Source organism: Pongo pygmaeus, chromosome 18, assembly GCF_028885625.2.
Source record: "Pongo pygmaeus isolate AG05252 chromosome 18, NHGRI_mPonPyg2-v2.0_pri, whole genome shotgun sequence".
Classification (NCBI taxonomy): Eukaryota; Metazoa; Chordata; class Mammalia; order Primates; family Hominidae; genus Pongo; species Pongo pygmaeus.
Genome location: NC_072391.2, coordinates 38,675,162 through 38,687,232, shown reverse-complemented (window position 1 = coordinate 38,687,232; position 12,071 = coordinate 38,675,162).

Sequence of the window (12,071 nt, the reverse complement as noted above, 5' to 3'; positions counted from 1 at the left end):
CTTCTGTGTGATGTGTGCATTCAATTCAAAGGGCTGAGCTCTTCTTTTGATAGAGCAGTTTTAAAACACTCTTTTTCTGGAATCTGCAAGTGGACATTTGGAGCGCTTTGAGGACTGTGGGGGAAGGAAATATCTTCACATAACAAGTAGACAGAAGCATTCTCTGAAACTTCTTTGTGGTGTGTGCATTCAACTCACAGAGTTTGAACATTCCTTTTGACAGAGAAGCTTGGAAACACTCTTTTTATAGCATAGGCAAGTGGATATTTGGACCTCTTTTAGGAATTCGTTGGAAACGGAACACCCACACACAAAAACTAGACAGAAGCATTCTCACAAACTTCTGTGTGACGTGAGCATTCAGCTCGCAGAGCTGAACCTTTCTTTGATAGGGCAGTTTTGAAACACTCTTTTTCTAGAATCTGCAAGTGGACATTTGGAGCGCTTTTAGGCCTGTGGTGGAAAGGAAATATCTTCACTCACAAACTAGACAGATGCATTCTCTGAAACTGCCTTGTGGTGCGTGCATTCAACTCACAGAGTTGAACATTCCTTTCGAATGAGAAGTTTTGAAACACTCTTTTTGTAGAAACTGCAAGTGAAACCTTGGACTGCTGATGGGAATTCGTTGGAAACGGGACACCTTCACACAAAAACTAGACCAAAGCATTCCCACAAACTTATCTGCGATGTGTGCACTCAGCTCACAAAGTTTAACATTTCTTTTCATGGATTAGTTTTGAAACACTCATTTTGCAGTATATGCAAGTGGTCATTCGGAAAGCTATGAGGCCTATGGTCGAAAAGGTAACACCTTCACCTATAACCTAGAAAGAAGCGTTCTGAGAAACTACTTTGTGTTGTTTGCATTCAACTCACAGAGTGGAACATTCCTTTTCTTAGAGCAGCCATGAAACAATCTTTTTGCATAGTCTGCAATTGGACATTTGGAGAGCTCTGAGGCCTGTGGTGGAAAACGAAATATCTTCACATAAAACCTAGAAAGAAGCATTCTCAGAAACCACTTTGTGATGTGTGCATTCAAGTCACAGGATTGAACATTCCTTTCGTTACAGCGGTTCTGAAACACACTTTTTCTAGAATCTCCATGTGGATATTTGGAACACTTACGGCAATTTGATGGAAACGAGACATCCTCACACAAAAAGAAGACAGAAGCATTCTCACAAACTCCTTTGTGATGTGTGATCTCAACTCACAGATGTGAACCTTCCTTTTGATAGAGCAGTTTCGAAACAATCTTTTTCTAGAATCTGCAAGTGGATATTTGGAGAGATGAGAGGCCTGTGGTTTAAAGGAAATATCTTCACATAACAAGTAGACAAAAGCATTCTCTGAAACGTCTTTGTGGTGTGTGCATTCACCTCACAGAGTTGAGCATTGCTTTTGACAGAGAAGTTTGGAAGCACTCTTTTTATAGTGTCTGCAAGTGGATATTTGGACCCCTTATTGGAATGCGTTGGAAATGGGACACCATCACACGAAAACGAGACAGAAGCATTCTCACAAACATCTGCATGATGTGAGCATTCAGCTCACAGAGCTGAACCTTTCTTTTGATAGAGCAGTTTTGAAGCACTCTTTTTCCAGATTCTGCAAGTGGACATTTGGAGCGCCTTGAGGCCTGCGGTGGAAAGGAAATATCTTCACATAAAAACTAGACAGAAGCATTCTCTGAAACTTCTTTCTGGTGCGTGAATTAAATTCAGAGAGTTGAACATTCCTTTTGACAGAGAAGTTTTGAAACACTTTTTTTGTAGAATCTGCACGTGGAAATTTGGACCACTTCTAGGAATTCGTTGGAAACGGGACACCTTCACACAAAAACAAGACAGAAGCATTGTGACAGACTTCGGTGTGATATGTGCATTCAACTCACAGAGTTTAATCTTTCATTTCATGTGGCAGTTTCGAAACACTCTTTTTGTGGAATCTGCAAGTGGCTATTTGGACCGATTATAGGAATTCATTGGGAACGGGACACCCTCACACAAAAAGTAGTGAGAAGCACTTTCACAAACTTCTGTGTGATGTGTGCATTCAATTCAAAGGGCTGAGCTCTTCTTTCGATAGAGCAGTTTTAAAACACTCTTTTTCTGGAATCTGCAAGTGGACATTTGGAGCGCTTTGAGGACTGTGGGGGCAAGGAAATATCTTCACATAACAAGTAGACAGAAGCATTCTCTGAAACTTCTTTGTGGTGTGTGCATTCAACTCACAGAGTTTGAACATTCCTTTTGACAGAGAAGCTTGGAAACACTCTTTTTATAGAATAGGCAAGTGGATATTTGGACCTCTTTTAGGAATTCGTTGGAAACGGGACACCCTCACACAAAAACTAGACAGAAGCATTCTCACAAACTTCTGTGTGACGTGAGCATTCAGCTCGCAGAGCGGAACCTTTCTTTGATAGGGCAGTTTTGAAACACTCTTTTTCTAGAATCTGCAAGTGGACATTTGGAGCGCTTTTAGGCCTGTGGTGGAAAGGAAATATCTTCACTCACAAACTAGACCGATGCATTCTCTGAAACTGCCTTGTGGTGCGTGCATTCAACTCACAGAGTTGAACATTCCTTTCGAATGAGAAGTTTTGAAACACTCTTTTTGTAGAAACTGCAAGTGAAACCTTGGACTGCTGATGGGAATTCGTTGGAAACGGGACACCTTCACACAAAAACTAGACCAAAGCATTCCCACAAACTTATCTGCGATGTGTGCACTCAGCTCACAAAGTTTAACATTGCTTTTCATGGATTAGTTTTGAAACACTCATTTTGCAGTATATGCAAATGGTCATTCGGAAAGCTATGAGGCCTATGGTCGAAAAGGTAACACCTTCACCTATAACCTAGAAAGAAGCGTTCTGAGAAACTACATTGTGTTGTTTGCATTCAACTCACAGAGTGGAACATTCCTTTTCTTAGAGCAGCCATGAAACAATCTTTTTGCATAGTCTGCAATTGGACATTTGGAGAGCTCTGAGGCCTGTGGTGGAAAACGAAATATCTTCACATAAAACCTAGAAAGAAGCATTCTCAGAAACCACTTTGTGATGTGTGCATTCAAGTCACAGGATTGAACATTCCTTTCGTTACAGCGGTTCTGAAACACACTTTTTCTAGAATCTCCATGTGGATATTTGGAACACTTACGGCAATTTGATGGAAACGAGACATCCTCACACAAAAAGGAGACAGAAGCATTCTCACAAACTCCTTTGTGATGTGTGATCTCAACTCACAGATGTGAACCTTCCTTTTGATAGAGCAGTTTCGAAACAATCTTTTTCTAGAATCTGCAAGTGGATATTTGGAGCGATGAGAGGCCTGTGGTTTAAAGGAAATATCTTCACATAACAGGTAGACAAAAGCATTCTCTGAAACGTCTTTGTGCTGTGTGCATTCACCTCACAGAGTTGAGCATTGCTTTTGACAGAGAAGTTTGGAAGCACTCTTTTTATAGTGTCTGCAAGTGGATATTTGGACCCCTTATTGGAATGCGTTGGAAATGGGACACCATCACACGAAAACGAGACAGAAGCATTCTCACAAACTTCTGCATGATGTGAGCATTCAGCTCACAGAGCTGAACCTTTCTTTTGATAGAGCAGTTTTGAAGCACTCTTTTTCCAGATTCTGCAAGTGGACATTTGGAGCGCCTTGAGGCCTGTGGTGGAAAGGAAATATCTTCACATAAAAACTAGACAGAAGCATTCTCTGAAACTTCTTTCTGGTGCGTGAATTAAATTCAGAGAGTTGAACATTCCTTTTGACAGAGAAGTTTTGAAACACTTTTTTTGTAGAATCTGCACGTGGAAATTTGGACCACTTCTAGGAATTCGTTGGAAACGGGACACCTTCACACAAAAACAAGACAGAAGCATTCTGACAGACTTCGGTGTGATATGTGCATTCAACTCACAGAGTTTAATCTTTCATTTCATGTGGCAGTTTCGAAACACTCTTTTTGTGGAATCTGCAAGTGGCTATTTGGACCGATTATAGGAATTCATTGGGAACAGGACACCCTCACACAAAAAGTAGTGAGAAGCACTTTCACAAACTTCTGTGTGATGTGTGCATTCAATTCAAAGGGCTGAGCTCTTCTTTTGATAGAGCAGTTTAAAAAAACTCTTTTTCTGGAATCTGCAAGTGGACATTTGGAGCGCTTTGAGGACTGTGGGGGCAAGGAAATATCTTCACATAACAAGTAGACAGAAGCATTCTCTGAAACTTCTTTGTGGTGTGTGCATTCAACTCACAGAGTTTGAACATTCCTTTTGACAGAGAAGCTTGGAAACACTCTTTTTATAGCATAGGCAAGTGGATATTTGGACCTCTTTTAGGAATTGGTTGGAAACGGGACACCCTCACACAAAAACTAGACAGAAGCATTCTCACAAACTTCTGTGTGACGTGAGCATTCAGCTCGCAGAGCTGAACCTTTCTTTGATAGGGCAGTTTTGAAACACTCTTTTTCTAGAATCTGCAAGTGGACATTTGGAGCGCTTTTAGGCCTGTGGTGGAAAGGAAATATCTTCACTCACAAACTAGACAGATGCATTCTCTGAAACTGCCTTGTGGTGCGTGCATTCAACTCACAGAGTTGAACATTCCTTTCGAATGAGAAGTTTTGAAACACTCTTTTTGTAGAAACTGCAAGTGAAACCTTGGACTGCTGATGGGAATTCGTTGGAAACGGGACACCTTCACACAAAAACTAGACCAAAGCATTCCCACAAACTTATCTGCGATGTGTGCACTCAGCTCACAAAGTTTAACATTTCTTTTCATGGATTAGTTTTGAAACACTCATTTTGCAGTATATACAAGTGGTCATTCGGAAAGCTATGAGGCCTATGGTCGAAAAGGTAACACCTTCACCTATAACCTAGAAAGAAGCGTTCTGAGAAACTACTTTGTGTTGTTTGCATTCAACTCACAGAGTGGAACATTCCTTTTCTTAGAGCAGCCATGAAACAATCTTTTTGCATAGTCTGCAATTGGACATTTGGAGAGCTCTGAGGCCTGTGGTGGAAAACGAAATATCTTCACATAAAACCTAGAAAGAAGCATTCTCAGAAACCACTTTGTGATGTGTGCATTCAAGTCACAGGATTGAACACTCCTTTCGTTACAGCGGTTCTGAAACACACTTTTTCTGGAATCTCCATGTGGATATTTGGAACACTTACGGCAATTTGATGGAAACGAGACATCCTCACACAAAAAGAAGACAGAAGCATTCTCACAAACTCCTTTGTGATGTGTGATCTCAACTCACAGATGTGAACCTTCCTTTTGATAGAGCAGTTTTGAAACAATCTTTTTCTAGAATCTGCAAGTGGATATTTGGAGAGATGAGAGGCCTGTGGTTTAAAGGAAATATCTTCACATAACAGGTAGACAAAAGCATTCTCTGAAACGTCTTTGTGGTGTGTGCATTCACCTCACAGAGTTGAGCATTGCTTTTGACAGAGAAGTTTGGAAGCACTCTTTTTATAGTGTCTGCAAGTGGATATTTGGACCCCTTATTGGCATGCGTTGTAAATGGGACACCATCACACGAAAACGAGACAGAAGCATTCTCACAAACTTCTGCATGATGTGAGCATTCAGCTCACAGAGCTGAACCTTTCTTTTGATAGAGCAGTTTTGAAGCACTCTTTTTCCAGATTCTGCAAGTGGACATTTGGAGCGCCTTGAGGCCTGCGGTGGAAAGGAAATATCTTCACATAAAAACTAGACAGAAGCATTCTCTGAAACTTCTTTCTGGTGCGTGAATTAAATTCAGAGAGTTGAACATTCCTTTTGACAGAGAAGTTTTGAAACACTTTTTTTGTAGAATCTGCACGTGGAAATTTGGACCACTTCTAGGAATTCGTTGGAAACGGGACACCTTCACACAAAAACAAGACAGAAGCATTGTGACAGACTTCGGTGTGATATGTGCATTCAACTCACAGAGTTTAATCTTTCATTTCATGTGGCAGTTTCGAAACACTCTTTTTGTGGAATCTGCAAGTGGCTATTTGGACCGATTATAGGAATTCATTGGGAACGGGACACCCTCACACAAAAAGTAGTGAGAAGCACTTTCACAAACTTCTGTGTGATGTGTGCATTCAATTCAAAGGGCTGAGCTCTTCTTTCGATAGAGCAGTTTTAAAACACTCTTTTTCTGGAATCTGCAAGTGGACATTTGGAGCGCTTTGAGGACTGTGGGGGCAAGGAAATATCTTCACATAACAAGTAGACAGAAGCATTCTCTGAAACTTCTTTGTGGTGTGTGCATTCAACTCACAGAGTTTGAACATTCCTTTTGACAGAGAAGCTTGGAAACACTCTTTTTATAGAATAGGCAAGTGGATATTTGGACCTCTTTTAGGAATTCGTTGGAAACGGGACACCCTCACACAAAAACTAGACAGAAGCATTCTCACAAACTTCTGTGTGACGTGAGCATTCAGCTCGCAGAGCTGAACCTTTCTTTGATAGGGCAGTTTTGAAACACTCTTTTTCTAGAATCTGCAAGTGGACATTTGGAGCGCTTTTAGGCCTGCGGTGGAAAGGAAATATCTTCACTCACAAACTAGACAGATGCATTCTCTGAAACTGCCTTGTGGTGCGTGCATTCAACTCACAGAGTTGAACATTCCTTTCGAATGAGAAGTTTTGAAACACTCTTTTTGTAGAAACTGCAAGTGAAACCTTGGACTGCTGATGGGAATTCGTTGGAAACGGGACACCTTCACACAAAAACTAGACCAAAGCATTCCCACAAACTTATCTGCGATGTGTGCACTCAGCTCACAAAGTTTAACATTGCTTTTCATGGATTAGTTTTGAAACACTCATTTTGCAGTATATGCAAATGGTCATTCGGAAAGCTATGAGGCCTATGGTCGAAAAGGTAACACCTTCACCTATAACCTAGAAAGAAGCGTTCTGAGAAACTACATTGTGTTGTTTGCATTCAACTCACAGAGTGGAACATTCCTTTTCTTAGAGCAGCCATGAAACAATCTTTTTGCATAGTCTGCAATTGGACATTTGGAGAGCTCTGAGGCCTGTGGTGGAAAACGAAATATCTTCACATAAAACCTAGAAAGAAGCATTCTCAGAAACCACTTTGTGATGTGTGCATTCAAGTCACAGGATTGAACATTCCTTTCGTTACAGCGGTTCTGAAACACACTTTTTCTAGAATCTCCATGTGGATATTTGGAACACTTACGGCAATTTGATGGAAACGAGACATCCTCACACAAAAAGGAGACAGAAGCATTCTCACAAACTCCTTTGTGATGTGTGATCTCAACTCACAGATGTGAACCTTCCTTTTGATAGAGCAGTTTCGAAACAATCTTTTTCTAGAATCTGCAAGTGGATATTTGGAGCGATGAGAGGCCTGTGGTTTAAAGGAAATATCTTCACATAACAGGTAGACAAAAGCATTCTCTGAAACGTCTTTGTGCTGTGTGCATTCACCTCACAGAGTTGAGCATTGCTTTTGACAGAGAAGTTTGGAAGCACTCTTTTTATAGTGTCTGCAAGTGGATATTTGGACCCCTTATTGGAATGCGTTGGAAATGGGACACCATCACACGAAAACGAGACAGAAGCATTCTCACAAACTTCTGCATGATGTGAGCATTCAGCTCACAGAGCTGAACCTTTCTTTTGATAGAGCAGTTTTGAAGCACTCTTTTTCCAGATTCTGCAAGTGGACATTTGGAGCGCCTTGAGGCCTGTGGTGGAAAGGAAATATCTTCACATAAAAACTAGACAGAAGCATTCTCTGAAACTTCTTTCTGGTGCGTGAATTAAATTCAGATAGTTGAACATTCCTTTTGACAGAGAAGTTTTGAAACACTTTTTTTGTAGAATCTGCACGTGGAAATTTGGACCACTTCTAGGAATTCGTTGGAAACGGGACACCTTCACACAAAAACAAGACAGAAGCATTCTGACAGACTTCGGTGTGATATGTGCATTCAACTCACAGAGTTTAATCTTTCATTTCATGTGGCAGTTTCGAAACACTCTTTTTGTGGAATCTGCAAGTGGCTATTTGGACCGATTATAGGAATTCATTGGGAACAGGACACCCTCACACAAAAAGTAGTGAGAAGCACTTTCACAAACTTCTGTGTGATGTGTGCATTCAATTCAAAGGGCTGAGCTCTTCTTTTGATAGAGCAGTTTTAAAAAACTCTTTTTCTGGAATCTGCAAGTGGACATTTGGAGCGCTTTGAGGACTGTGGGGGCAAGGAAATATCTTCACATAACAAGTAGACAGAAGCATTCTCTGAAACTTCTTTGTGGTGTGTGCATTCAACTCACAGAGTTTGAACATTCCTTTTGACAGAGAAGCTTGGAAACACTCTTTTTATAGCATAGGCAAGTGGATATTTGGACCTCTTTTAGGAATTCGTTGGAAACGGGACACCCTCACACAAAAACTAGACAGAAGCATTCTCACAAACTTCTGTGTGACGTGAGCATTCAGCTCGCAGAGCTGAACCTTTCTTTGATAGGGCAGTTTTGAAACACTCTTTTTCTAGAATCTGCAAGTGGACATTTGGAGCGCTTTTAGGCCTGTGGTGGAAAGGAAATATCTTCACTCACAAACTAGACAGATGCATTCTCTGAAACTGCCTTGTGGTGCGTGCATTCAACTCACAGAGTTGAACATTCCTTTCGAATGAGAAGTTTTGAAACACTCTTTTTGTAGAAACTGCAAGTGAAACCTTGGACTGCTGATGGGAATTCGTTGGAAACGGGACACCTTCACACAAAAACTAGACCAAAGCATTCCCACAAACTTATCTGCGATGTGTGCACTCAGCTCACAAAGTTTAACATTTCTTTTCATGGATTAGTTTTGAAACACTCATTTTGCAGTATATACAAGTGGTCATTCGGAAAGCTATGAGGCCTATGGTCGAAAAGGTAACACCTTCACCTATAACCTAGAAAGAAGCGTTCTGAGAAACTACTTTGTGTTGTTTGCATTCAACTCACAGAGTGGAACATTCCTTTTCTTAGAGCAGCCATGAAACAATCTTTTTGCATAGTCTGCAATTGGACATTTGGAGAGCTCTGAGGCCTGTGGTGGAAAACGAAATATCTTCACATAAAACCTAGAAAGAAGCATTCTCAGAAACCACTTTGTGATGTGTGCATTCAAGTCACAGGATTGAACATTCCTTTCGTTACAGCGGTTCTGAAACACACTTTTTCTAGAATCTCCATGTGGATATTTGGAACACTTACGGCAATTTGATGGAAACGAGACATCCTCACACAAAAAGAAGACAGAAGCATTCTCACAAACTCCTTTGTGATGTGTGATCTCAACTCACAGATGTGAACCTTCCTTTTGATAGAGCAGTTTCGAAACAATCTTTTTCTAGAATCTGCAAGTGGATATTTGGAGAGATGAGAGGCCTGTGGTTTAAAGGAAATATCTTCACATAACAAGTAGACAAAAGCATTCTCTGAAACGTCTTTGTGGTGTGTGCATTCACCTCACAGAGTTGAGCATTGCTTTTGACAGAGAAGTTTGGAAGCACTCTTTTTATAGTGTCTGCAAGTGGATATTTGGACCCCTTATTGGAATGCGTTGGAAATGGGACACCATCACACGAAAACGAGACAGAAGCATTCTCACAAACATCTGCATGATGTGAGCATTCAGCTCACAGAGCTGAACCTTTCTTTTGATAGAGCAGTTTTGAAGCACTCTTTTTCCAGATTCTGCAAGTGGACATTTGGAGCGCCTTGAGGCCTGCGGTGGAAAGGAAATATCTTCACATAAAAACTAGACAGAAGCATTCTCTGAAACTTCTTTCTGGTGCGTGAATTAAATTCAGAGAGTTGAACATTCCTTTTGACAGAGAAGTTTTGAAACACTTTTTTTGTAGAATCTGCACGTGGAAATTTGGACCACTTCTAGGAATTCGTTGGAAACGGGACACCTTCACACAAAAACAAGACAGAAGCATTGTGACAGACTTCGGTGTGATATGTGCATTCAACTCACAGAGTTTAATCTTTCATTTCATGTGGCAGTTTCGAAACACTCTTTTTGTGGAATCTGCAAGTGGCTATTTGGACCGATTATAGGAATTCATTGGGAACGGGACACCCTCACACAAAAAGTAGTGAGAAGCACTTTCACAAACTTCTGTGTGATGTGTGCATTCAATTCAAAGGGCTGAGCTCTTCTTTCGATAGAGCAGTTTTAAAACACTCTTTTTCTGGAATCTGCAAGTGGACATTTGGAGCGCTTTGAGGACTGTGGGGGCAAGGAAATATCTTCACATAACAAGTAGACAGAAGCATTCTCTGAAACTTCTTTGTGGTGTGTGCATTCAACTCACAGAGTTTGAACATTCCTTTTGACAGAGAAGCTTGGAAACACTCTTTTTATAGAATAGGCAAGTGGATATTTAGACCTCTTTTAGGAATTCGTTGGAAACGGGACACCCTCACACAAAAACTAGACAGAAGCATTCTCACAAACTTCTGTGTGAAGTGAGCATTCAGCTCGCAGAGCTGAACCTTTCTTTGATAGGGCAGTTTTGAAACACTCTTTTTCTAGAATCTGCAAGTGGACATTTGGAGCGCTTTTAGGCCTGTGGTGGAAAGGAAATATCTTCACTCACAAACTAGACAGATGCATTCTCTGAAACTGCCTTGTGGTGCGTGCATTCAACCCACAGAGTTGAACATTCCTTTCGAATGAGAAGTTTTGAAACACTCTTTTTGTAGAAACTGCAAGTGAAACCTTGGACTGCTGATGGGAATTCGTTGGAAACGGGACACCTTCACACAAAAACTAGACCAAAGCATTCCCACAAACTTATCTGCGATGTGTGCACTCAGCTCACAAAGTTTAACATTTCTTTTCATGGATTAGTTTTGAAACACTCATTTTGCAGTATATGCAAATGGTCATTCGGAAAGCTATGAGGCCTATGGTCGAAAAGGTAACACCTTCACCTATAACCTAGAAAGAAGCGTTCTGAGAAACTACTTTGTGTTGTTTGCATTCAACTCACAGAGTGGAACATTCCTTTTCTTAGAGCAGCCATGAAACAATCTTTTTGCATAGTCTGCAATTGGACATTTGGAGAGCTCTGAGGCCTGTGGTGGAAAACGAAATATCTTCACATAAAACCTAGAAAGAAGCATTCTCAGAAACCACTTTGTGATGTGTGCATTCAAGTCACAGGATTGAACATTCCTTTCATTACAGCGGTTCTGAAACACACATTTTCTAGAATCTCCATGTGGATATTTGGAACACTTACGGCAATTTGATGGAAACGAGACATCCTCACACAAAAAGGAGACAGAAGCATTCTCACAAACTCCTTTGTGATGTGTGATCTCAACTCACAGATGTGAACCTTCCTTTTGATAGAGCAGTTTCGAAACAATCTTTTTCTAGAATCTGCAAGTGGATATTTGGAGCGAGGAGAGGCCTGTGGTTTAAAGGAAATATCTTCACATAACAGGTAGACAAAAGCATTCTCTGAAACGTCTTTGTGCTGTGTGCATTCACCTCACAGAGTTGAGCATTGCTTTTGACAGAGAAGTTTGGAAGCACTCTTTTTATAGTGTCTGCAAGTGGATATTTGGACCCCTTATTGGAATGCGTTGGAAATGGGACACCATCACACGAAAACGAGACAGAAGCATTCTCACAAACTTCTGCATGATGTGAGCATTCAGCTCACAGAGCTGAACCTTTCTTTTGATAGAGCAGTTTTGAAGCACTCTTTTTCCAGATTCTGCAAGTGGACATTTGGAGCGCCTTGAGGCCTGCGGTGGAAAGGAAATATCTTCACATAAAAACTAGACAGAAGCATTCTCTGAAACTTCTTTCTGGTGCGTGAATTAAATTCAGAGAGTTGAACATTCCTTTTGACAGAGAAGTTTTGAAACACTTTTTTTGTAGAATCTGCACGTGGAAATTTGGACCACTTCTAGGAATTCGTTGGAAACGGGACACCTTCACACAAAAACAAGACAGAAGCA